Raw genomic sequence first — 27,540 nt, 5'->3', positions numbered from 1 at the left:
TTTGCAGCATTTCATCCGCAAGTGCTGGCAAATCCAGTTCTCTAACCCTCCTTCTTGGAAACCTTCCCTGCTCCACACTCTTGCCACATTCTCCCCACTCCAGGCTACTGAAGGTAGGGCGGTGGCCAATCATCTTTTTGCACTACAACTCACACTTTTTGTTGTGGCTGAAGAGAAGCTGCTGCCAACCTATCCGGTGGTTGGTCTCTCTAAAGGTTTCACTCTCTCCCTTCAGATTCTCAGCTACTTCTGATATCCCTTGTGGACTTCCACAAGGCTCACCCATCTCAACCTTGCTTTTTAACTTGTATCCGATGTCATGTGCTTGAATGAGGTTAGAGATACAAGTTCCTTACTGACAATACTGGGCTCATTTTGAAACGTTCACTCTTCACCTTCAAATAACTGTCTTTTGTCCATCCAGATTTAAATTGGTGAAAGCTGACCTAGATTCTTGTCCTTGGCGCACCGTTCATTACAAACTGCTTATTCTGGTATTCAGTTACTGAGTATATTGGCTAGTGCTTCCATATCTTCTGGTCCAGTAAGAAATCTTGGGGACCTTGTGGTCTCCATTGTGACGCTACTCACGCCTATTCATCCATTTAAAAATGTGTATTTTCCACCACATACAAATTCTTGAACCAGCGCTTTCTTTTCCTCCCAACGAAAACTGAGCCCTGGTGCTGCTAGCTCAAATTCCTGCCTGGATTACTCCATTTACTTCTCGCTGTTCTCCCCGATTGGCCTGTTAAGAAATGTGGGTTACTCTGATTCCCAGAGTTAAATTTGCTCGGGGTCTCGAAAGATCGGATCACACCTCAGCTGGTAGATTTCTTGTGTGACTGGCTCGGTGTTAAATATTGTATTCAAGACCTTTTGTCTCGTATCCTAGGGCTTCGGGGTCAAGTGCCAGCCTCGTTTTGTTACCTGATTTTGTGTTTACACTTCCACCTCCCTCTGTAAGGTCAGTCAATCGAAATGTTCTCACTGTTCCTAAGGCACAATATCTCCCCTAGAGATAGTCACTTCTCCATCTGAGGTCCCAAACAGTGGAGCTCCCTCCCTGAAGTCGTCCTATTGAATTCGAATTTTGAACATTTGGAAAGTGCACAGAACGGACTCAACCATATAAAGGCGCAGCTGATACACAAAGGCAGGGCTGGTCTTAAACCAGATTGCACCCCAGGCAGGTAGCATGGTTGGCGCCCCCCAAAATGTTGGCAGAGGTGCTAACTTCAGAAACGAGGGGGGAGGGGCAAACTTACTTGTGTGGGGGCATCTAACTTTACACATTCTAATGAGACTATTCTTGTGCGGCTTCAATGCTATAAGCAGTTAACTCTCTCCTTCACATCTGAAACCAGAGAAACCACACACTTACGCACTGCTGTGAGAGTGAACAGTCTCCTGCCCCTACCCTTCCAATCAGTCTCCTGGCATGCAAGTACAAACCCCCCCTCCTCTTTCATTTGCCTAAAAATGTATTCATACGAATGCATGTGCTAACAATGAAACGTTTTACATTAGTAATGGCCGGGCATTTGTTAACTGTGCAGCCGCCAGCACCATTTATTGTCTGTCCTGTTCTGTCCGTCTACGGCTTTGTTCGCCTTATCATACAAGATGAACGGAAGGGGGAGGATCGCTCAAGTCTGAAATGTCTTACTAAGGTAAGGGGAGGGGTCATGGGGTTTGACAGAGGCGTTGCTAGGGGGGGGGCTGAGGGGGCTATAGCCCCGGGTCTTTTGGTTGTAGCACCAGATAGATGCTCAGGGGCTCCAACCAAAAGGCTAGCTAGCCCGGAGTCCCTATAGATCCAACATTAGCGTAGCCCCAGATCTTTTCAGACCTAGCAACACCCTGTGTTTTGCTGAAGATTCCAGGTGTCAGATCTGCATCACTGAAGCTGATCATGGGTATTTGCCTGGGCTCTAATTGATTCACCCGAGTTGGGCAGTTGGGGAGGGGGACATGGGTGGGTGGTCTAACCAGTGACTGTGCCCCCCGTTATCCCCTCCTTCTCATTTGTGTCTGATCTGGTGCTTCTCCAGTGCCTCTGTTCGCCATGGTGTGGGCCCTGGTGCAACACAATGATGGGTGCAGCTTTGTGTCTGTGTGTACCCTGTGCAGTCTTTAAGCAAACACCAGCATTACAGGGAAGCCTGGCCTGTGGGCACCTTGGTGACACATTGCAGAGTGCTTGAGAAGCGAGGACGGCCCGCAAAATATATAAGCATATGTGGGTGCTGTATCAGTTCTCTGCATGGCCCATTTAGCCTGCATTCATTAATTTTCAAGTTGGTTGCTTTGTTTGTGACACCAGGGATGGCGAGGCAGAAACGTAAATGGTGGACTTCTAACATATAGATTGATGCTTCTGTGTTCCGCAACTCCAACCTTAATTTGTGTTATTTCAGTGTAATACTACATTCCGAATGCTCTTTCCTCTATAGTGTTTATATTGGTTGAACAATATTAATATTAAAAATAAGCTATTTTAGGTTATTTTACACTTATAATTTTGGAAATTAAATACCTGATGTATATAAATTGCTGAGCTTATGCTACACCCAGAGCACAGCAAAGAAAGAGCTTTTCATGTCTGTGTTAAAGTGGCGACCATCATTTTAAAAGTAGGGTATTTCTTAGTATGTGAGTAAAATGTACATTAAAAGTGGTCATTGAATGAAGGGGCTTTGTAGCGCTCCATTACAGTCACAAATTAACGCCTTTGCATTATAAATACATACAGTCTATGGTATGAGCGACTCTTATATTACTGTTACGCTCGTACTGCATGGTCGTTGCACCACTGCCCCACACCCACCTGCACAGCACAGCACTTGCCTCAGAGAGCAAGATGCAAAGATACAATTATGCAAACACGGGCACATCCCCTCTTTGCATCCAGACCATGTGTACCATGCTGGCATGAAGAGTTGCATGTACCCGAGATACTAATCACTCGGGCACAACTTTGCAAGCGCCGTATGTATACTATCACCCCAATCAATCAGCCCCAACTCTGTACAGCACATGCGCTGAGGAGGAGGCACGTGTGATTAACCAAGTTTCTGCCTGGAAACTCCGACCGCGAAGGCTTGCAAAGGACCCAGAGGGTTCTGGCTTTGAATGCACTGCTGCAGACTGCAGGAATTGGAGAGTCTGATTATTTAAAAGGTTTCACTTTGTTTTTTGTGTACTGTATGTACTTTTTTACAATAATTTTAATTATGACAATGGTGTGTTTGAAGTCAGACTGGCGCCCCCCCAGAGCCTGGCACCTCAGGCAGCCGCCTGCACTGCCTGATGCAAAGACCGGCCCTGCGAACCACCAGGGAACCATGCTGCGATCCAGTTATTAGAAATAGAAGAACCCCCTCGCCCCACAAAAAAACACTGCAACCATCACCTTTCACTTAATTTGAAAAGATGGGTCTTGAGGGCCTTACCAAGCTCGAAGAGTCGAGGGCTCTGATATCTCGAGAAAGACTATTTCACAATCTGGGGCCGTAGACTGCAAACCTTCTGTCTCCCCTTGAAACAAAAGAGGAAGGAGGGACTGAGGTCTATAACTGATCTCCTGAACGTAGCAACCTGTTAGCTGGTACTGGCTTAGTTTCAGTGGCTGTCTCGGTACTTTTCACTACTCTGGTTAAATGTTTTCACCCGACTGTAATGTGTTCCTGAGCACCATCAAGAGGTGGTTGAGTTACACAGCGCGTGCTTTATAAATGATCCTACTGATTTATCATCTGCTATTAAGTGCTCACACAGTTCTTTGTTTTGGTAATAACGCTGCTCTAAACAAACCAAAATATTGCCATCCACCCAAAGCTGAATCTGTCCATTTAAACCTTAGAGAGTCAATGTAATTAAGTGAATATAAATTGAAATGACATCTGTTGCTGCTCTGCCCGAGTGCTTAGTGCACTGTGCATCCACTCTTGAGTCACTTGAGTTTTGTTTAAAAACACGTAGAACTCCCCAGTAAGAAGATGGGTGATAACCCCACCACCCTCAATGGGTATCGATCTTGTAGGTGAGTGTGCTTCACTTATTGTGCAGAGGCAGTTCTTGGCTTTGGGCACAGGAAGAGGAATAGGATACCACGGAGGACACCTCAAATAAGATGCGTCCAGGACCTTGTACCTCAGTAATTATCAATAAATGCATAATCCAACAAATCCATTTAATAATTAGCAACTATTACATCTATTACTGAAGACGAAAAAGGTACGTTAGGCAGAACAGCGACCAAATTGCCTGGTTACAGTTAATCAAGAAGCTTCTGAGCAAGTAGACATTTGGCAGACTATCCCATAACATTCCCAAGTATGTACCCATTGGATATACAGCTCTTGATCCGATATTCAGCCCTCCTCCCACTTAACGCAGATTTTCTGTGCTTTTGCAGGACATCCTTTTTGCAGTGTATATTCTTTTTCTAAAAAAAACTTTATTTATTCAGCTTGACAACACCAAAAGAAGCGAGTGACATTAGAGAAAGGTACAATCGTATACAGTGAATACAGTACAGATAGAGAGCACGCTCATATTTTATGTTTATAAACCTGGAGACAACAGTTGCACAGATGAGGGGATGGGGAGCCACAGTTCAAGCAGTGGTTACAGAAGGGGGACGGGGTGGGACTCAAGAGATTCAGTATCGGTCAGTATATGTGGAGGCCGTGTAGGTGCGTAACCTCAGCCAGATGTCTCTGGGCCTCGAGTGTGTTCGTTGTTTAGTCCAGGATTCTTCTGTATCCGAAACCCATGTGGCCGCCTTGAGCCATTGTGCATGTGTAGGTGCTCCGGGCTGGAGCCAGCGCATTAAGGTGCAGCGCACAGCGAGAAGCATGCTGAGGTTAGCTAGTTTTTTAGAGTCGCGCCCCAGTTCAGGGAAGTCATGGAAGAGACACCATGTAGGGGGGGTCGATGGTATGCTCTAGGATAGTGGACATGGTGAAGTATATTTCAGCCTAGAACTGTGTCCGATGAGGACCGGAGAAGATCATATGAATATATGTAGCACTATCGCGGTCACACCTGGGTCATCTTGGGGAGAGCTCCTTCAACATGTGGTGCAGCCTGCTTGGAGTATGGTGATATCTGTGTAGTACTTTAAACTGTATTAACTTGAATCAGGAGTTGAAGGATACATTATGGGTGCATGCACACATAGGGGACCAGCGCTCGATCGGTCATCACCACCCCCAGGTCTTCTTCCCATTTGTGTTTCAATGTAGTAAATGAGGGTGTAGCTCTGGTTTGTAGCAGGGCATACAATCTAGACACCTTTCCCCTCAAGGAGTCGAAGGTGCACAGCTCCGCAATTATGGGGTCATCGGGTGGTATCGTGGGAAAATTGGGGTATTTAATTTTGAGGGTTTTCCAAAGAGATGATTATTGGAGCCAAGCAGAAGGTTTCCGTCTCAGGGAGAGTGGGAGATTAGACCATTCGAGAAAGTTTCCCTGCACGAAAATGTCTCGGAGCAATTCGTATCCAGCCTCGTCTGACTGGGATACGACAGGCTGTGGTACACGTGGGACCTCTGGGAGGAAGTTCCACAGTATGCAAGTCCCCGTGGAAGGGATGGGGCGTATCTAATAGTCTCCAGGTTTTGGAAAGGGCGAGGGACGTACTAACAACTGGGTCAATTGACTCTAGGTCGGCGGGAGTGGGTGTGAGAATTCGAGAGCGCATATCTCAATCACTGTCTGCCAGTCTCTCAAGTCTGACATGAGGGGGAGGGTCCTGTGTGTTGAACCAGTGTGAGGCAAATTGGGATTGCGCCACTAGCCAGTATCTGAGGAAATCGGGGGCGCTGAATCCGCCACTCTCCATGGGAGTGGTCAATGTACCCAGTTTAAGACGGACTGCGCCAGAGTGGCACAAGAAAGTGTTGACTGTGTGGGCTAATGCCTGAAAGAAGCCATCGCCTGGCCACAGAGGGAGGTTGATGAACCTATATAGAAGTTGGGGTAGTACAACCATCTTTAGTATCCTTATCCGGCCTGCTAGGGAAATTGGAAGTCTCGCCCAGCTGGAGGTCTTTGCAACTAGGTTCATGAGGTACGTCTGAGAGTTTTCTCCGAGTAGCAACTCTGAGCAGCGAGCCACCTCCACACCAAGGTAAGTGAATTTCGATTGGGACCATGTGAACCCCACGAGGTCCGGCGGGGGGCGTGTGCAGTCCGTAAGTGGGGGAAAAGGGTGGATTCGGAGCAGTTTACCCTCAGTCCAGAGATACGCCCAAAGTGGACCACATCCTCCAGTATCGGGGCGAGGTTGGTAGAAATGGATTGAATATAAAGCGGGGCATCATCAGCATATAAGGAGATAATGTCCCAATGACCCGCTGTTCGCATGCGTGGGACGGCTGCATCCTGTCGGCAAAAGGTTCCATGGTTATGGCAAAGATAGGGGAAAGAAGGGGCAGCCCTGTCTTGTCCCCTTTGCTATTTGGAAAGGGGGCGAGCATCTATCCTCAGTACGGACCCTAGCCAACGTATCGGAATAAAGTAGCTTAATCCAGGAAAGGAAACTGGGTCCAAATTTACATTTTTTCAGGACTCGCCATAGGTATTCCCATGACAGAGTCGAATGCTTTTTGCATATCCAGGGTGGCGGTCACTGCTTGTACATTCAGGCTGATTCTACTAATTACGTTGAACAGGCGTCTCAGGTTCAAGGCAGTGGATCGCCCTGGGATAAATCTTGCTTGATCAGGGTGGATGATGTATGGCATAAAGGAGGCTAGGCATAGAGCAAATAGTTTGGCATGGATTTTGACGTCAGTTAATCAGTGAGAGGGGGCGGTATGAACTGTTTTGGGGTGGGGGCTTGCCGGGTTTGAGTAGGACCGTTATCATGGCCTCGCGGAGAGAGGGGGGGAGCTTGCGAACTTCACCCGCCTCCTCCCACAGGGCCATCAAGTGAGGGATCAGAAGGGATTTGAACTGTTTGTAGAATTCAATTGGGAGGCTGTCTGAGCCCGGGGATTTACCAGATGATAATGAATTGATGGCTTCTGAGAATTCCTCAGGGGTGAACAGCCTCTCAAGGGAGATGCTGGTTTCAGCAGAGAGAACCGAGAGGAAGGCTCTCTAGGTAGGAATCTATCCCTGCTGTCGGGACACGATCAGCTTTTGAGTAGAGGGATTCGTAAAAAGCCATGAATTCAGAGTTGATGTCCTGCGGTGATGTGGCTAGGGTGCCATTGGGTCTCTCTACAGCCAGTATGTTGGGGCATCCAAACTCTCGGCGGAGGAGCCTGGCTAAAATTCGGCATGGCCGTTCTCCCTCCCCATATTTTCTTACAAAGCCGAGGTTATCCAGGAATCTCACCTCTCGCTCAGCCAGAGAGCGAAACGTGTCCAGTTCCGCACCTAATGATGCCAGGGTATCGGGGGATTGATGCAAAGCGTAGTGGGACTAAGCGTGGCGAGTGTCGATTTGCTTTTCATAATATCTCCAGAAATCACTTTCAGGATACGGTTTTCTTTGGAGATGGCGATACCCCTGACATAAGCTTTAAATGTTCCACCCAAAGGGTGGAATGTGATGAGACTGAATTGGTGTTGAATTCAAAGAAGTCCTCAATGGAGGACTCCAGTTCGGAACTAAAGACCGGATCTAGCAGGGAATGAGGTTTCATTTTCCAATGCCTAGTTTTGTCGTGGTCTTGACCCAGCACAGAGACATGATCACCGGTGAGTGGTTGGAGAGGGTTCTGGGGAGAATCGATAGGTGTGATAAGTTCCTTATTAATATGTCTGATATGAGCCACCTGTCGATCCTGGAGTGTGAGTCGTGCACTGAGGAATATGCTCGGGATTCGGGATACATAAGTCTCCTTGGGTCTACAATCGCAAGACTGGGAAGTGACGTCAGAATAGAGTGGGCTGCTTTGGAGAGTTGACTGGGTCTGGAGCCCGATCTGTCCAGGTTAACGTCTAATATTGTATTGAAATCGCCACCCCATAGGATCGGAATCGGGGGAAAGCTTTCTAAGAGGGAGGCAAGGTGTAGGTAGAATTCGGGGTCGTCGACATTGGGACAATAAATGTTTAATAAAACCACCTCCTTATTTTGCAGGGTACCCTGAAGCAGCCCATATCTGCCCTGTGGGTCGACTTGTGAGGACTTGCAGATATATTTAAGGCTTCTATGGATCAGAGTAATCACTCTACGAATCTGGGTAGAGTAGTTGATGCCTGGGAACCCCACAGTTTAGCGAATTTTTCACAATGTTCGGCGAGCGTGCTTCTCCTATAGACAGAGGAGTTTAATGCCATGCCGCGCTGCTCGGCATGAAGTTGTAACTGTCTCATTTTTCTATAGTTTTCCAGCCCCCGTACATTCCAGCTCACGAACGTTAGACTATTATTACCCATCATTCTGGAGATACTGCTTAAACTTTAACTTCTGACAGGGTGGTAGCCAATGAACATGTCTGAAATGGCCGCAGGACCCCTCCAGTACGCATTTGACCTGGGACTGTTTCATTCTCTACTTCTTTTGTGGATGCCAAGCCTTTAACATAACACCCGATCCGTCCCGCCCCCTTCCCACCCCCCCAAACAGAAGAATTATAATCCAATACCCCAATAACGGAAACCAAACCAATGGCATCGACGCCTGGGGGCCTGCGAGCTGGCCTGGCGGCAATGCTCCGGACTGGGGGCGTTTGAGGATAATTATGGTGCTTAGCGAAAAGACCAAGCGTAACATAGTTAGGAACTTGCGGAGTGAAGATCAACACGCCATTAAAACAGTTTTAAAAAAGTGTGCATTGCTGTAAAAGATGGATCTCCTATGTGTTTGGGCGAGGAGGGCGTCTTGCCCAGTGAGGATTCAATTGAAAATCATAACACTAAACAGAGACGTTACAGGAGAAAGTCAACTGGGGAAATGGTCATCCATGAATTTGGAGGCCTCTTCCGGGATTGTGAAGAACACCACCTGATTGGAGTGCTCGATTCTCAGCTTGGCGGGGTATAACATGGAGTACTTGACCCCCAGGTCGCGAAGTCTCTTTAACAGCCAGGAAGGTTTTGCGCTCCTGCTGCACAGCCACAGAAAAGTCAGGGTACAAGTGGATCCTGGCGGACCCCAGAAATAGTTCACCTTTGGCCCTCGCCGCCCTAAGGAGGGTGTCCCGATCACGAAAATTTCAAATTCTGGCTATAATGGGGCGTGGAGGTGCGCCAGGTCTGGGCTTTGTTGTTAAGGCTCGGTGAACTGCGGCGAGAGCTTCGGCGAGTCTAGAAGCATTAGAAGTGTACGCTCAACATAATATTCCATGGGTTCCTTGATGCCGTCTTCAGGAACCCCAATTATGCGGAGGTTATTTCGTCTCGAGCGTGATTCGAGGTCCTCATTCTTTTTTACCACCTCAAGTACTCGATTAGAGAGTGAGGAGACTTCCGCCCGAAGGGAGCCCAGGTCATCCTCAGTAGCACTCACCCTCATCTCAATCTCGGTCACCCGGCCATCAGTTTTCTCAATGTGGGCTTTAATGGAGGATATAGTGCCATTCATGTTGTCTAGCTTGGTATGAAGAGTAGTGAACCCTTCTCGGATGTATTCAAGCATCTTCTGTGGGTCCTCGGAGGCCAGAGGGGCCGAAGTGGTGGGTTCAAGATCCGGTGCCCCCACAGCCGATTTGGACAGAGTTTTTGCAAACATATTAATGGAGCTCTGTCCCCCCCCCCCCCTTCCTTTAGTTATGGTGTCAAACAGGGGGAATCTCGACAGTTGGAGCTGGCTGAGGGGGAGGTGAAGCGTACAAGAAACCTGGCAGGCCTCGGGCTACAAAAGGGAAGATGAGTGGAGGTGGCCACGGTGCCTTGCAGATCTTTAGTGGGCTTCTCCGGATGGGCTGTGGCCTCCCACGTAGGTTCAGACATGTGAGTATGCACCAGGAGGGTCAGTAACATTAAAGGATAGGTCTGTAAATTCAATTTGTCTGTGTGCGACGAGGTCCCAGTTGTTCCGCACCTCGAATGTATGTGCCTCTCAAAGGGATCGGCAAGAAGTGTACTCGGAGGAGAGTCAGTGGCAGCAGGTAGGTAGTGCTTGTCTGCACCCTGCTGCTAAGGGCGGTTGATTTCAGGCCCCTGGCAATATTGCAGGGTACTGGAACGCCCCCGTGCAAGCAGGAGAATAGGAGCAATTCTGGGGGTGGGGGGCCAAGGGTAGAGGGGGACAAGATTAAGCCGGTGCCCCTGGCTGACTGGAGCGCCATGCACACTTCACTCCCTGTGGCCCACCGTGCGTGTCATGTAAGTGGGTAGCCCCCGCCGCCCAGAGCACAGCAGCAGGAGGGGGGGGGGGAAATCGGGGAGATCGTAAGGCACGTGATTTCCTGTGGATCCACTGTAGCCTGTGCGCCACTATGCAGGAGGTGTGCACCACGGAGCCCTGCAGAACCCCCTGCAGGTCCTACCTTGTCCAAAGATGTGTTCTGCCTCGATGGTGGGCAGCGGCAGGGGGGCCGCAGGATCGCTGAGCCTGGTGCTGGCGTAAGGGATTCCCTGCCTCCAACAGGCCAACGACCCACCAGCAGGCGTCCGCCAGAGGGGAACCAGGAGACGCCCGGCCCTCCGCTGACAGGGCCGCCGGTGCGATGGAGGTGATGTCCTCCGGAGTGGAGTCTTCGTCCCTGGTGGCTTGCCGATGGCCCAGAGGCTCCCAGTAGTCCTGAAGATGGTGCCGCACTCTTTACCAAGAATGCCCCTGGAGCTGGGCAGCAGGAACTAGGCACGAAGTCTGAGCCGCGCTGCCTCTCCCCTAGCAGGCCCGCAGCGCCTTGTTTCACAGTTGCTGGCTGAGCTGCGCCGCGTGGAGCTGCAGCTTGGGTAGTCGCTGGAGGATTACACGGCAGTCTTCATGCGGCTGTAACTCCAGGGTTTTCGGTCATCTGGTGTTGAAAGTTAGCTGAAGTCTGCGATGTGGTCTGTGCACAGTTCACCTCAGTATGAGGAGGATTCGCAGCACCGCAACGGTTTAATAGCAAAAAGGATGTTCCCCAGAACAGAACTCGAAACCTACGCGGCCATAATCGACGAGCGCAACAGCCTGCAGTGTGTATTCTTTTCTTGGGACACATATATGTCGACATCTGACATCCCAAGTACTGTACTTCGGACGTTCTGGTGCTCTCCACTTTATGGCAATGTTGCATTTTGTCAGACTAATTTCAAAGGATACAAATAATTTTTCATGACGGTTATAAGAGACTGCACCCCAGATCTCCAATAATGGCAGCTTTGGTTCATGTGGTATCTCTGATCCCATAGTTGTCATCATCGAGGCATGCACCCCAAAAACGACGGATCTGTGAACACTCCCATATGATGTGAAAAACATTGTGGGATCTCCTGGAGATCTTACTTGCGTACGTAGGGCATGAGATGGTTATATATAGTGGTAGTGTTCTGTGTTATGCTCTTTGAAGAACTGTCAGAGTCCCTTCTTCTGTCACATCTTTAAGTGCGAGGATGTTGGAATTAAAGCACACTGTGAATCTGCCAATTATGTCAACTTCCGGTATCTGCATTATCCCAGAACGGTTGTGCCAGTGTCGGGCACATCAGATGGGGAAATGTACTACGAATCTCATTCCATATCTGTATAGTGTATGTCGGGCTACGTCGGAAGGAACGGTTCCCCAATCTTCCCATATAGGATTTTGGGTTGGCCTCGTCACCTTCAGCCATGCTTTCTCAGCCTTAATGTGAGGTAATTGGGGATTAACATGTAGCCAGTCTTTGGCAGTTGCCAACTGGCTCTCCCAGTAGTAGCGCTGCACATGTGGCAGCCGATGCCTTCCTCCCATACGAGCGTTGCAGTGTGGCCTGGGCAATACGTGGTTCTTTATCGTTCCACGGAAACCGTATCCATAATCACGAGGGGCATTTTTCACCTAGGCAGCATTAGCATTTTAAACAAGGCGGCCTTCCCTAGTAGGGTTAACGGGAAATATATCCAGTGTTTTACATCATGTAAGAAGCGTTCAGGTGAAGATTACGAGAGGGACCCCCGAGTGATCTGTTCCTATGTGTATGCCTAAATATTGAAAGCCTTTCCTCTCTGTGGTATGGGCAGTCGGAAGGCAGCTCCCGATCGTGGCCTTGCATTGGGAAGAATATGGATATGTGCGGGTTCACACTAAGGCCACTGAATGTTTTTTATATATATATATATATATATATATATATATATATATATATATATATATATATATATATATATATATATACACATACATAATTTTACCAAATGTTTTTATTAGCAGTATGCATTTTTTTTTTACAACGTCAACAATAACATTTCTTGAAGCCTTCTTGTTTAGATCGGAACAGGACTGAGTTGGATTTCCCAGATGTATATATCCGTAGGTCATCAGCATATTGCTAGACCCTATTTTCCCATCCGATTGGCCAGCGGAAGCCTGCCCGTGTGGGATCCATTCTGAGTTGCTTTGCAAGCAGTTCAATGCCCACACTGAACAATAGAGGAGAAAGTGGGCGCCCTTGTCTAATCCCACTTCCCAGCGGGAAGGTCCTGGACGTTGTTCCGTTCACTTTGACTTCTGCCACCGGTGATTCATAGAGTAAGCGGACCCAGCGGAATACCATTTTCTCCAAACCCCATTTGTTCCATGATTTCCCACAGGCTGTCCAACAACACCGAGTCAAGTGCCTTTTTCGTAGGACTGAGAGAAGTGACCGCGGTTCCTGTAGAGCCTGTTGAACTGCCAGGTGTCCTAAGTGTGTCCTGAGTGAATTCTTAAGAAGGGCTGTTAAGCTGGCCCTAACTCCAGGCCTGGGTGATCTATTTGCAGAACGAAGGTTATTTAATTACCAATTTAATTCTTTATATATTGAATGAGAAAATGATTGGATTAGTTGGAAAATAAATTGCTGCATAAATCGGAGAGATTTATCTATAGTATGCCACTGGGATGCAAACAGAACCACCAATGACCATGCTGAATAAACGTTGAATCCCGTTGCAGGCTCTCATGATGTGGTGTTCCTTGCCTAAGGAACTGGACGATCCTTTAGGCGTGGCCGAGCATGATTTAGGTCACTCCTGCACTTTGACCGTGCCACCTTGTTTGAGCCCTACCTTGATGTTGCATCCCACTTAAATAACTGGTCATAGATGTCTCAAATGTAAGGTTTTACCAGCCCTACAGATAATTTGTAACAGTCACTTCTAGTCCCTAAAGAAATGGGCAACTCCCCCAAACATAAATGGGGTTCAAAATACTCTGAACAAAAAATAGGAATGAACTGACAGAGGATGCTGCGTTCTACTTTCATGTAGATTACTCCAAAGACCTATTCGGACTAGTGTAACCACCAAAGTGGTATCAAAGGACGATGTGTTTTTAACTTCTTAATCTTCAGATGCGGTAGCATTGGCAGTGGAGCATATTTCCATTTGCGTGACTTTTCAAATTGCAAAGAGTTTTACATTCTACAAATGGCGCCTGAAGAAGACCCCATAATAACTTTTTTTCTTCAGAAAATCGGGATTGATATAATCCCACTTAATTTTACCTGAAGTCCAGGGTCCTCTCCTCCAGAAGGTTCCCCTTCATATTCTGACGCTTTCTGTACTTCCCTCCAATTTCTAAGGTAGTCCAAACCAATCCGAAGTATTGGATGAAAATGCATCAAATGGTCGGCATCTTTCCTCTGAAAATGTGCACCCACTTGAATGATGGTCTGCCCAATGTCAGTAGATAATATGTCATGGCGGACTAGTCATTGCTGCACAGATTCCCTTACCCATTCCAGCACACGCTTCCCTATTGCTCGCTTTGCTTATCGGGAAAGAATAACTAGGCTGACGGCATGGATTCAATGGGTGGCATAATCAACCCAGCAGGCTATCCTGGGGTGGGGCACGTTGCTGCTTCGTGAATGGTGTGACATCCCCCAGAAAGTTGCATCTTGGTTCCCCTGCGTACTGTGGGAAAGGGGAAGCATCAGTTTCCTCCCCCCTTTGGGCATTCTCCTCATCTCCAATTGGACCTTATTAGGTCTAAGGGATTGGATTATACCATGGGGCAATAGCTTGGCCTGGGTGGCATTGTGGCGCTATTTACACTGGACTGTCTTTCTGTCCCCTCTTGCCCTGTGTACGACTCTGGTACTGGTGATGCCAGGGTGTTGCACACTTCGCATCACACTGCCGGAATTATGCTACCATCAGTTTGAGTCGGCATAGATGGACCAGCCCTCTTCCATTTGTATGCAGTCTGAGGCTTCTTTAGTTCCCCTCCCCCGCACCCTTCCCTATGTGTCTGTTTCATTTGATAAAACTTTGGCCAGTAGGGCATTTGTTTTCCTTTCAGTTTGAGGGTGAGCCCAAAAAGCGCGAGCATTTACAAATACAATAGTTTCGACTTTGTAGGCAATTGCCAGTCCTTCATCATTTGTCAGTTATTGCTCTCGTATGCCCAGGTACACACATTGTTTCCTATTTATTGTGAAGCTGGTATAGAAAGTGAAATAATGTCTTTACATCACCGCGTTTGGTTTGCTTCAAGGGCACATCCTGCTTACCCTTTCCTCGGGGAGCATGTACTTCACTTTCTGTGCTGTCATTTTACAATTCACTGTCTTGTGTGCGTGCTGCAGAATACAGCATCGACTGTTTGCAATGCAGTCCTTAGTCCAGTTGATCTTCTGAGCCCAGTTACCCATGTACATGGCAACAGTTGGCAATTGGAGGCTGTTTTATGAATCAGTCAAATGTAAAACCTATTAACTTTTGTTTATTTTTTTTAAGTTTTTGTTGAAGTATTAGTAATCGCCTCGCTCCAAGCCGCCTCACAGCTGGAGGCTGCCATCTTCCCCCGCCGGGGAACAAGGCAAGTGTGGTATTCTCCCTCTCCCCTCCCTCCCCCCATTCACATAATTCCCTCCCCGCAAACCCTACCCTCACTTACCTTGTTTTCTAGTACATTTTTGGGAGCGGACACACTGGGAACACTTCTGTCCCCATCTCGCCTGCTCCATATCTTAGACAGGCCATCATGGAAAGGAAAGAAGGCACTATATGTAGTCCCTTCTTCCTTTCCATGGTGGCCATTTTTTGTGTTTCCTTTTTTCAATGATTGCCTTGGAAAGGGAAAACGGACTTCGTTTTCCCTTCTCGTGGCCATTTTTTTTTTTACATTTGTGTTTTTTTGTTCCGAAACGCTCGGGCCTGTAACTAGGCTGCAGGGCATTACCTGAAGCGGTAATGCCCCACCTGCTCGGGGCTTATTGCTTAAATAACAGAACGGTCCCAAATGGCTTTATAATCTGTAAAAACTGGCACTTTGCTCAGAAATGAACTCCAAGAAACCCTCAGAAATGCTGACCTTGTGGATGGCGTTCTTGTTGTATTTTAAGCATTTCAAATTGTTTTACTAATTCGCCAAGATCTCCCCTTCCTCCTGCCAAAAAGCTTGCTATTGAGCAACAGTTCATCACGCTTTTTTCTTTCTCGTCTATTTCACTGAAAAACTATTCAGCCCTAAATTTACAAAATGTTTGTTCAATAAAAGTACACCGAATTATTGTAATTAGCGGGCCTAAATCAGTGTGAGCTACCACCAGGACTTTTGGACATTGTCATAAAGACTTCTCTTAAGTTAAATCACCAGGCTGTGGCTGTTGGGAGGAATGCAAGCCTCAACGCAGGCACATCTCTTAAGGAACTGAATTCGGGGGCGACAGGAGGAATCGCCACCCATCCTAAGCAAGCACACTTGACTTTGTATATTGATAGATAAATAGCGATTGGTTTTTGTAATTGGGAAAAGGTGTGACCCTGTGGAAGAAGTAAGTCACCAACATCAGAACCACATCCAAGGACAAGACCTACAGAGTCCTGGCCGAACGCGAGACTAGAGTGAGGTTTAGTTTCAAGAGATTCATGAAAAGCAGAGTGTTTTGGGGGGTGCAGGATGCAACTAGCGATGGTAATACGGGGTGGGGGGGGTTGCATTTTGTAACATAGCAGTTTTTATGGCTTTGCCTGCAATAGTTTGTGCAGTGGAACCTGCAGCTCAAGGACCAATGGGTCCTTGTGTCCTTGTGCATATCCCAAGCTAGTGATGCTTCACAAGATTTAGGAGTTTTGCTTATTGGGATGTTGATACTGGATGCAATGCTGCATAAAACGGACACCAGGGTGCTGAGTGCAGATGAAGAAAGGATGATGGACACGGGATCTTCAGAGGTTGTCTGGAGGGAGGCTTCACCGTGAAATGGGGGCTTTGCAGGGCTGTGATTTGTTTCAACAAGTTCCTGGAATAATGATGCCAGCATATTCTTTGTTGTTGTTGTACATAGTGTGCTGGTTGTTAAAGCTTTGCAAGGAAAAGCCCTTCCTGGGGTCTGCCCACCCTTTCATTGGCAAGCTTTATTCCATTGGCCTGCAGCCTGGCAAATTAACTAGGACACCTCTGATCGCTCACCATTGACTATGCTGGCTAAAGCTGATAGGAGTTTTAATCCCACATCTGCGAACCAAATGTGGAGCCTCCTTGAAACAGACTTTGGCAGAATCTTGAGCTGCAAGGAGCCAAAGAGCAACCTGACAAAGAGGATGCCCACTCGGGACTTGTGCTCTCGAGACTTATTCTTTAAATAAGTATGCCCATACATACGCTATTGATCTGCTCCATGGCTGAACGGGGAGGGGGGGGTGGTAAGGTATCAACTGTAAAGACCACTGGTTTTGACTCAAACTGCACAAATTGGAGGCAAAAAAATGTCCTTCTGGATTTGCCACTTCCTCAAGAGCGGATACCAGTTGGCAGCCATGTTTTGCTCGACCGCTTGATCATTGTCCTCTGACAATGCACTGCTGTAAGTTAAATGAATCGTGATTTGATTATTAGAGCTTGTTTTCTCCTCTTTAGGGATCAGAAATGGTGGAAAGCAGGTGCTAACCTTCAGCAGAAGCCGACATTCCTTGCATCTCCTTCTGTTCTTCTCACTGTTTCCAGCTCTCCAACCAGTTAGGCATGCAGGCCTTACCTAGCAGGTTATTGTGTGCTAGGTAACATCACAAGTTGGAGGCAGGCCCTTGACGTCGGCTCAGGACCGCTAACGTAGACATTTGTTCACATACTGCAAAATAGAGGTTAATGGTGTTGGGTCTAACTCATTATCGAGTGAGGTGGAGCAGGCTGCTTTTCCTTACCCTTTTTTCTGTTTTAATTCGCAGAAATCTCTGCCTTGGTGGGTAGCTCTGCGCTTTCAAAGCGTCGAGTTGCTGTTTGAGCAGCTTTCTGGCTTGGCTGGATTTGGGATGCATGTTCTGTTGACCTTCCTGTTTATCATTGTGAAATCTTTGGCAGAAACCGAGTGGATTACCAGCATGTGTCTTTTGTAATGCATGCCCTCCAGTGCTTATAAGCTAATAAGTCATTACTTTGACCGTTCTAATGCTGCTTGCAAGCCTATTAGGTACCAAAATAAACCCGGACAAGTGGCACGAACACACATAACTATGTACGGTTGCATGACTCGGTAAGCACACTTTTTTTGTATTCAAAACGTGGACAGTGTCTGCGTGCAAATAGTGATGCAGGTCCTGGGCATCACGCGACACGGATGCAGACCCCAACAGCCGATTGAAAGGAATCAAGTTAAAAGCAAAGAAGGTCTTGACAGCGTCAAGCTCACCGTGGAGGAGCCGTGAGACGGAGTACACGCAGGGAAGAAGGAAGGCCAGTCTGGGATCTGCACCCATATAAAGAGAACTGAGAGTGAAAAACAGTAAATGCAGTTCTTGGCAGGTGAGTAAATAAAGTCTGTATGCGACACCAAAACCTGGGAATACATCCATGCTGTTCTTCGTCGCAGTGCCTGGTGGGGGGGGGGCCTGGTCTGCCAACCAGGCTCAGGGACCCACCAAAGTCTGGGAGTGCATCCAAGCTGGTGTTCTTCATCGCAGTGCCTGGTGGGAGGAAACCATGTCGAACAGTCATGGTTGGGAAGCCAGAGACCGAAAAGAAGCCTGAGAAGGGCCAACCAGGGAACAAAGTTGTCCCCATCCTGGAAGCCGGATGCCACAGGCCGCATAGCCACCTCGCTGCCAGGTTATTCCTCCAGATCGCAGCAGTCTGTCATGCTGCATGAACAATCTTTCTTTTCTTCTTCCTCACTGTCGCAACAGTGCAACATTTCTTATTCCCCATCACTGCCAGAGTGTCCCCTCTCTCAAATCCCCTCTCCCCTTCATGTTGCTGAACCCCGTCATTCAGAAAGTGTGCTTGGCTCCGCTATGGAGTCCCAGTGGCAGGGCTGGCCTTGGGGCAAGGCTGGACAGGCGACTGCCCGGTGCACCACTAGACCCCCGTCAGGCCAGCTGGGAGGGGTAAGGGGGGAGGGGTGGGTCTTTCAAGGCCTCCCTCAAGCTGCTGTGCTAGGAAAAGGCACGGCAGGCTCTCTGGAGCGGGGCACATTTAATAACTGGGCACTGATGCTTTCGCATTGGCGTATATTGAAAAATGTGCCCCCGCCCCCCATGACCAGGGGCACGCGGGGGGAGAGGTGTCACATTTCTTCTTGCTGCCCGGGGCGCTGCCGCCGCTAATGCCGTCTCTGCCCAATGGACACACCACCTGCTACAATACAGAAGTTTATGTCTTCACTTCCTTTATTTCCTGCAGCGCACTTTACTTTTTCCTAATTTAAAAAAATAAATATATACATTCTGGGAGTTATAGCCTTTGACATTTCATTGAACAAGTTGGACTTTAGTACCTAATTGCAGTCCTCTGTAAGGGAAAAGTTGAGGGCGGAGAGGTGTCCTGTCCCTGTGGCAACGTGGGGTAATCTGGTCTCTGTAAATAGTCCAAGACTTGCAGGGAGTATCCCACATTCTGCAAACTGCACACTTGGCGAGAAGGAAATGGTGTGCTGTGCGCATTCATGCATGGTGGCATTGACTTCTAAGCCTCGCTAGTAGCTTTTAACTTGACCTTTTTCCCCATGCCATAAATTATGGCTTCAACCACAAACCTAACCAGTGAAGTGCATTAGTACCCGGGACGCGTGGCGCAAAGGGAATACTGTGTGGTGATTGGCTCATTTTCGAGCCATACCACACGGTATTCCCAGTTACGCCGTGCGTGCCGGCTACTCTGTTCCCGGCGAGGGGCGTGGCAGCCCCTCAGCCAATGAGGCTCGAAACGGGGCCATCCCCGCTCCGGGGCTGCCTTCGCCCCCCGCCCGGGACTCGGGTAAGTCTTTTTTTTTTTTAATTCCCTTCCCTCCCACCGCCCCCCCCAACTTACCTTCTTGTTCCTGCGTCCCCAACGGGGGACTAGGTAAGCCTCCAGCCGTGTGGAGACTCGGAGCCGGCCATCCCCGTTGTGCGCCTCCACACGGCTGGGGGCTTCCCTCGTCCCCCGCCGGGGACGCAGGTACGTTTTTTTTAGTTTTTTTTTCCCTCTCCCGCCCTCCCAAACCCACTTACCATTTTTTTAAAACCTTTTTCGGGAGCAGACGCGCGGAGCAGACGCGCTGGGAACACTTGTGTTCCCAGCGCATTTGCTCCTGATGGCCGCCATGGAAAGGGAAAACAGACTCAGTTATCCCTTTCCATGGCGGCGGCCATTTTCTTGGTCGTTATTTTTTTTTTTCTGTTCCGAAACGTTATGGAACAGAAAAAAAAAAGCAATTAGTACCCCGGTCTAACGGGCTGGGGTACTAATGGCAATAAGACCCTCGGCGGCGGACCAATACCGCCCACGGTAATGCCCGGGGCTTCGTTAAGGCCCTTGCTACGCCCGGGCCTATGACTACGGCCCCGGGCATTACCTGGGGTGGTATTGGCCCGCCGCCTCTGGTCTTATTGCCACAGTATAAGACATCAAATGGTGCAAGAGACTAGGAAAGAAGCAGCGTTTGTGAGTGACCTTCTGGTTTTGACAAGTCATCCGTGCCATTGACCCTACTTCCACAACCCTCTTCTGAACCCTTCCATACTAGTGTTTGTACCATAACCGTTTTCCATCGTTGCACAGTTGTTGTGGCATGCAGTGCTGCACAACACTCTGCAACGGCGAGGGGTGGGAAACTGAAGATCACATCCTGACAAAATGAGAGCTGATGGCTCCGGCTTTCTCCCCTCAGCCTCTCCTCATTTACCTAGACTTCTGTCTTTCTGGGGCACCCCTGAGACACCCCTTGCAAGGCACTGTCACTCCTCATTGTTGCACAGGAGTCTTAATGTGCACCTCTCCCATTTACACAACCTCACCGCCTGGTGCAGGGGCCAATCTGTGGAAGTGGAAAGGGTCTGAGAGGTCTAATTTACGCCATTATTTATTGTACCATACTGTATGTGCGCGAGTACCTCTGCAGAAGCGGCATCCACGTCGGACCCTCGAGTCCAAATCCACTCCATAGCCAAACATTAGAATGTAAATGGGAGTTGTTTAATTAGATAATGGCTGTCTTGAAAATAGGGTATGGTTAAATCTCTCGTGGACTGGACTTTAAGAACTCTGCTTTACATACATGTTTGCTGATAAAAAGTTGAGCGTTCCCTTTTAACTATGGCTCCTAAAAATACGATCCATTCTTTAATTCCATGTCGTTACCACTGCTTTCCTTCTTTCAACCATGACACTTGGTATAAAGTAGTTCTACTGGTCGTACTTGGGTCCGTTGCAGCCCTGTGCCATGCAAAATGAAATTTGTGTTACGCTCCCATTTTAGCAGCCATTGCTGTTTTCGGAAGCTTTATGCCCTTGACAAATGGACCAGCAGTGCATCCGAGACCCGGTCTTTCATGACCCCTGCCCATTTTTTGCTGGGTGTCTATCCAATTATTAATTGACCCAAAATGTATTGCTTTAGTAATTACAATTTCGTGAGACAGTCCACATTAGCAGGGCAGATTTTTCTGCAGGCAATGCAGATTGCTTATATTTCGTAATTGGTGCAGAATTTCAAAATTCTCCACAGATTTTAGAAATCCCCTGCAGGTTTTGAAATGTTTGGACAGTTCAGCAGATTTCCCGTCTGCAACTATGAAATTTCACACTTCGCAGAGGTATGAAAAATATTTCTGCAGATTTTCACAAAGTGTTCTGTATACTTGGACAGCCTCGATTTCCTCCTCCCTCCACCATGTTTCATTACCAGGCATGCGTTTCACGTTGCTTCTTTTTAAAAAGCCGACTCAAGAAACCTGATTTATCTTGTGTGTGAAAAGAAAATGTAATTGACCACAAAGAGTCTTGCATCCCCCATCCCCCTCCTCCCACCACCACCACCACGGATATTCCATGAACCACATAAGGCTTCAAGCATTTCCTCACTGCAGGTGGCAGCCAGCAGAGACGACTTTTAGGCTATGAGCCGTCAAGAACCACACCTCTTTTAAAAACTGAAAGCAATGCCCCACGCAATGGCAATTTTGCCTCTGCTCGCAGCAGAGCGAGAGGAGAACCGCTAAAAATAACTCCAGAGGTTTATTCATCACCACATTTCCAGCCCTTCCTGGACACACCTGCGTGAGGCTACTGAGGCCTACTTCTCGTCAAGGTGATGCAGCAGTTTCAGATCCTCAGCAGCCTGGTGGGGCTTGCGGCATGAAGGTTGCCTGCTTGTGGTGGGTGGAGTAAGGGCTTCTTCACCAGACTTTGGTTTTGAATTTCACATTAGCTGTGCACTGTCGCCGCGTCGAGATTGTGTTCCACTCCTGCACATCCGGTTAGCCATCAGAAGAATAAACCAGTATGTCTGGGTAGATTTATTGGATGATGGGGTCTTGCGATATCAACTGTGGGTGCTCCGCGCCCAGACCTAAGCAAAGGTGGTGTTGCTTGCCCGTGAAAGTACAGTTACCCCTGCTCCGTTATAGTAGCATTGTCCTGAAAAAGCTTCCACAGATAAAAACCACTTAAACAGCCCAAGTTACTTTTGAGTAAGTAAGTGGTTTAATATATAATGGTAGCCCTTTTTTGAGACGGGTGTTTCGGCACGTACTGTGCCTTTTTTAAATCGGAGCTAATCACAAATATTTTTTTATAAATAAAAAGAAAATGCAACGTAAAAGATAACATATAAGCCAACATTATAAGAAAAGCAATGTGTTATTATTGTCAACAAACAAAAATGTGTTCAAAAGCAAAGTAGGCATAAGACAGAAGTCATGTAAATTGTCAAGTGCATTTGGTACACAATTTTCCACAGAGATTAGGAAGGGGCGAGGGGTGGAGGTTTAGGTAATATGAGAAGTTGAGAGAAACAACATAAGAAGATATTCATTAGTTTAGGTGTTCTTATTTGTTTGATTTGACAAACTTGTTGATGTGTCCCAAAGAACCTACATTTCTTACCAGTAGTTTCTGGTTAATTAAAACCATATGTTTCAATGGTCATTCCTTTCTCAGAGTCCGGGGTTAAATCCCTCCAAAGGAGCTGGAAATGTACATGAGCGTTGATCTAGGATTCCCCACCCCTGTTGTTGTTTTGTTCAGTCTGTGGAGTGTTTTAGTGTCTTTGTGTTGTTCAGTGTTGGGGTTTTATGTACAAGGTGATTGTGATTATATATTTATGCATAGAAGGAGCAAGAGTAGTTTGTTATCTGCGATGTTGTAGTAATTCTTCAAGCTTTGAATTACTAATAATTTGTTTGCCTATGTAATACAGTGTGGTGTGTTATCTATTCTGTTTAACTTTTTTATTAATATATTGTTTGGTTATTTGAAATTCTTGAAAATAAATATTGAAAAAGAATCCCTCCCAAGGAATATATACAGTGCATTCTATTAGGAAAAGGTCATGTATGAAGACTATGCTTTTATTTCCATATTCACATTTTTTTTTACCCTTCGTTGTCAGTTTGTTTTGCAGGTTCTGTTACCAATTGCAAAAGTATTGTGTGAATATTATTAGTTTGGAAATCGGTAACAATGGGCTAATTAGCTGCTAGCTGTATACTGTAATAGAGCTTTGTTGTTGCTCCAAGTTGCAGTACACTGTACATATAAATATTTGCTAGTACAGAAAAAACTATAGGTTGCTGCTCCAGCTGATTGTGTAACGGCTAGGGCAGTTTCTCTGTTATTATTGTATGAAACTACATAATCATCCGCAACTCGAACATCACGACCCGCTGCGTTATAGAAGCATTGGTCGCACAATTAATTTCAGATCAGTAGGGCTTACCTGAAATGAAACTGATTCAGTCTCCGCATCAACTAGTTCCCGAAGGCGCGAAGTGTTCTTTTCTGTCTCCTATTTGCTAGCGTTGCCATAGCTACGCTAGTCATTTCTCGATTGTTACGTTCATTGAATTACACGGCCGCCATCTTTTGGGAAAAAGCTGTGCCGGTTTAAAACAAATATGTACCTTGTTCCAGTAGTTCACCCTTTGTTGTGATTACTTGTGATTATCCTAGGTGGTGAAACAGACCATAATTTACAATTCTAAACAATTGTGGTGAATTAAATATTTCATAAAATAATAAAAAATAATAATTTTGAGTTTATCTAATTTTTAGCAGTGTGTTGTTAGTCCTGGTTTGATTAGTTACAAATATCAGATTGGTTAAATATGCCGCCCAGGAAAGAATTATATGCTATACATAGTCTCCGGTGACATTGCTATATTTAGATACGTGTGCTACGGAGAAACATTTTTATATGTGTGCTGCTTGGAGAGTGTCGTGTACGTCACAATGCTGTCTCCTTTAGGGTCAGAATGGCATAATGCTTACCGTTGTTTGGGATGTTGAGGAACTAGTATTCTATAATTAGTATGCACATAGTGTGCAGTATAATATCCCATGTAATTGACTTTATAGAAGATTTAGCATCGGTGTAATATACCTCCCTTTTCGTCATACCTTGCAGAGTGTACATGTGCATACTTGGTATAGCTTTGTGTGTGGTTGTACATAATGTCATTTATATACATTGGAAGAATTGCTAATTACAGTTCGTAAGGCCCTGAAGTCCTGATTTTCACAAACATACAGTCATCTCATTATATGCGAGTTCGACTTCAACAGATCTAAATCTGCAGATAAGTCTCGTTTCTGCTTGCCTCAAGAGTGTTTCCTTGTTGCCCCCTCGTCGGCCCATGGTGACTTTCTTGAGTCCAACTTTGAAATCTTTCTCGTCATTCATTTGGTGATGTCTTTGCCAGTGTTGTGCTAAAGGTAAAGATCCATTCTGACTTCCTATTGAGGACAAATGTTCGCGTATGCAAATCCTCAATTCACGTATAGTGCTTCCTAGGTAGATTCTGCAACAAGTGCAAATTATAGAATATACTACAAATTTTGATTTGCAATTCATATCCTCTTTAATCAGGATGGCAGGCCCATATTTGTCTGTAAATCTGTTTGTGTGTTGATGAGCATACTTGTACATGGTGCACAGTGCACGTACCACATTTTCTGAAGCCAGTTTTTGGTGTTTGTAACCATGTTGTAGCAGGTGGTTTGTCTTCTTCGGGAAGTAATGATGGGCTTTGCCAGACACCACACCTGCTGGGCCCAAGGAGCCGCGGTCCTTGCTGGGTTGGTGCCGCCCACAGCTGCAGGACTGCATCCCTCCGTCGACCTGATGCCCCAAGAACATGGCCAACTGGTGTTGAGTGTGACCGTGCATCGGTAACCACCACAGGCGGACAATCCGACCCTGCGCAGCCCCCTACTGCAGGTGTCGCGGACCGAAGATCATCCAACACAGGATCACTTACCGGCGACGACACGTCATGATGCAGATCCGGCTCAACATAGTGGTCAGAGGATACATCAGAGCCTGACTTGGTCAGCTCTGGACACGATGGCATGGAGCACCTGTGGGTTTTCGCTCTTCTTTTTTTTTAAAACTAATTTTTTGGTATTTTCAAAGCAATTACAAATCAATTAACATTCAGTGGGTGTAAAACACAATTTGCGCCTCTGGGTTACTCAATCTCGACCGCTCACCACCCCTCCCAATTGTTCGGTACTCATGAAGGTTTGTTCGCACAGAAGAAAGGATATTGCGATGCAACTACATCCGGCTCGTAGTGTCTGTTAAGTGTCCCAGGGTCTCCACTATGCAGGTGATTGTGGGTTAGAGGTTGCTGACATGGACAGCAAGTATGTGACATATGGGCCCCATATGTCAGGAGGGCGTGCATGTAAGGGTAGAGTTTTAATAAATTCCACGTCTTGGCAATATAGTATGTGTCTTTTCCAAGGTTACCAGGGTGGACGCTGGTCCTCGGGCCCCATGACATAGCGACCCTCCTGCGTGCGAGCACCATTAGGATGGTTGCGAGTTTTCTTATTGCTCGTGACAAATATTTCGTCAGACCAAGAAGGGCTACGACTGGAATGGGTGTCGGGTTTTCTCCAATAATTGTGGCTGTTATTTGTAGGACCTGGGTCCAAAACTGGGCCACCTTGGGGCAGTTCCAGGCAAGGTGAAGAAAGTCTGTTGCTGGAGCGCCACATCTCTCACATGAGGCCTCGGATTCAGGCTGTTGTTGGCATTTTTTAGCTGGTGTGTAGTAAGTTTGATGAAGATAGTTGAAGTGGATTTGTTTAAAATGTGTGTTCAGTGCCACTTTTTGTGTTTATCGAACGATACAGGACCAATCCTCATCGGGTATCGTGGTCTGTAGTGATTTCTCCCATCGTGTTTTCGTGCGATTATCCGTGTGCACGGTATCTGTTAGTGGGGACTTGTATATCAGGGAGATCAATCTACCTTCACCTTTTGCTTGTATCACACCATGGAGGAGGTGCCACGTGGGCGGTTGTTGCGGAAATGTTGGAAACAGTGTTTGTAGGGTGTGACAAAGTCTGAAGTATACAAATGTGTCAAGGGATGTGTTGCCTCCTCTCTCCCTGGCTAGCTGGGGTGTCAAGAACATATCCTCAGGGGAATAGGTCTCCTATGGTCTGTATTTGTAGTTTGTCTACCCATTGATGAAATACTTTTTCTGAAGTGAGGGGAACTCCAGGTATGAATTTAATTGGTAGGAGGGGTGAAGATCTGGTTTGAAAGCCACACTTTCGTGCTATTTCTTTTTTCCAGATGGCATATGTGGACAGAACAATGTTCATCGTGTTGTGCGATACTGCAAGGTGGCCGATAATAACTGCTCTTAGTAGATTGGGAGATGCGAGAGCCCGTTCTATTTGCACGTGTGGTCTAATGAAGTGTGTGGTGTACCAATAACTAAGATAAGATCTGGAAGCGCAAGGCCTCCTTGGGATGTTGGAAGTTTGAGTGTCGTGTATGCTACCCGTACTGGCTTACTCGTCCACAGAAGCTCCAGGATTAAGCTCTTTTCTCTTTTGAGAAAGGATAGCGGTAATAGCTTGGGTATGTTGGCAAACGGATGAAGAAATTTAGGGAGAATCACCATTTTGACCTACGGGGCTCTACCCCATAATGTCAGTGGAAGGGTTTTCCATCTGTGAACTCGGTCTTGGAGTGATCCTAGTGTCGTCTCATAGTTATCTTTGTATATGTCGTGGTGGTTGTGATGCTGGAAATGCATCGGAGGGACAGGGCCTCCGTATCCTTGTCCTTTACTGCTTTTTATTGCGTGTTCTGTCGTGTTTTCCGCGAAGGAGTTCATGTGGGACTCCTGGCGGTGCAGCTCTCTTTTGGTTTGGTGAACAGACCCATGGGATACCCTTATGTCACCCATGAGTAGGGGTACAACCCTGTGCCCCTAGTGTATGTTTTTGGGCACCTGTGTGTGACCCACAGAGCAGGATACGGGCTGGTGGCAGCTCTGTGCTGAAATGACTGGTGCCCTGAGCGTCCTCCATTTTGGGATGCCCAGGCCCTGTCATTGGAATCGGTAGATTCCCGATGGAGACAAAATGGCCTCTTGCCTTCCATCACCTGTTACCCTGATCTTCCCGAAGTCCCGGGAAGCCCTGCCTCTGTCCCTTCCCCCTGACTGGCTGTTGGGTGGAAGTTCTGTATATGGTAGTGTGGGGAAGTGCCGACCAGACTGGCTGGAGCCTTCTCAACGACTGTATGTTGTGGGTACGCCTGTGGGTGGGACCTGGGTGAATGGAGTGTGTGACGAATATACATTCTATGTTGTGACTGTCTAGTATCTGGTGCTTGACAAAATGGTTGAGACAGCCCTGCCCGAAACCGGTATGAATGCAGCTTGGAGTGTTGAATGGCTTGGTACTTGTCCCAATACACGTAACTTGTTGTGAGTGTCTGGAGAGAAGTGAATGGCCTGAATACCTTGTGTACCTGATTGGTTGCCTGCCTGCATGAATGCCCATAGTCGTGATTGGATGCTTGAGTGCGACCCAGCGGAATTAATGGAAGATCAACAGTATATCTGGGGACCTCTCACTTCTAGGAATCGTGTTCAGAAGCTGAAGTCCACTACGACGAGTAACTGGAGAGAAGCTTAACCTTGAGCCCTGCTGGACGAGAAGAGTGTAGATTGGCTGTGTTGATTAGTTGTGGCAGTGATCTGTGGCTATTTTGGTGATCTCCAGTAACTAG

General features: G+C 47.2%; 1 protein-coding gene across 1 annotated transcript in view; it reads left to right on the top strand.

The window, feature by feature from the left end:
• FOXO3 (forkhead box O3) overlaps window positions 1–27,540 on the top strand; it is a 503,976-nt gene that overhangs the window by 188,098 nt on the left and 288,338 nt on the right. The window lies entirely within an intron of this gene.

The sequence above is a fragment of the Ambystoma mexicanum genome, chromosome 4p (genome assembly GCF_040938575.1).
Source record: "Ambystoma mexicanum isolate Mex_15411 chromosome 4p, UKY_AmexF1_1, whole genome shotgun sequence".
NCBI lineage: Eukaryota > Metazoa > Chordata > Amphibia > Caudata > Ambystomatidae > Ambystoma > Ambystoma mexicanum.
Note: the sequence above shows the minus strand (reverse complement) of the source record. Positions and strands in the feature narration are given on the sequence as shown.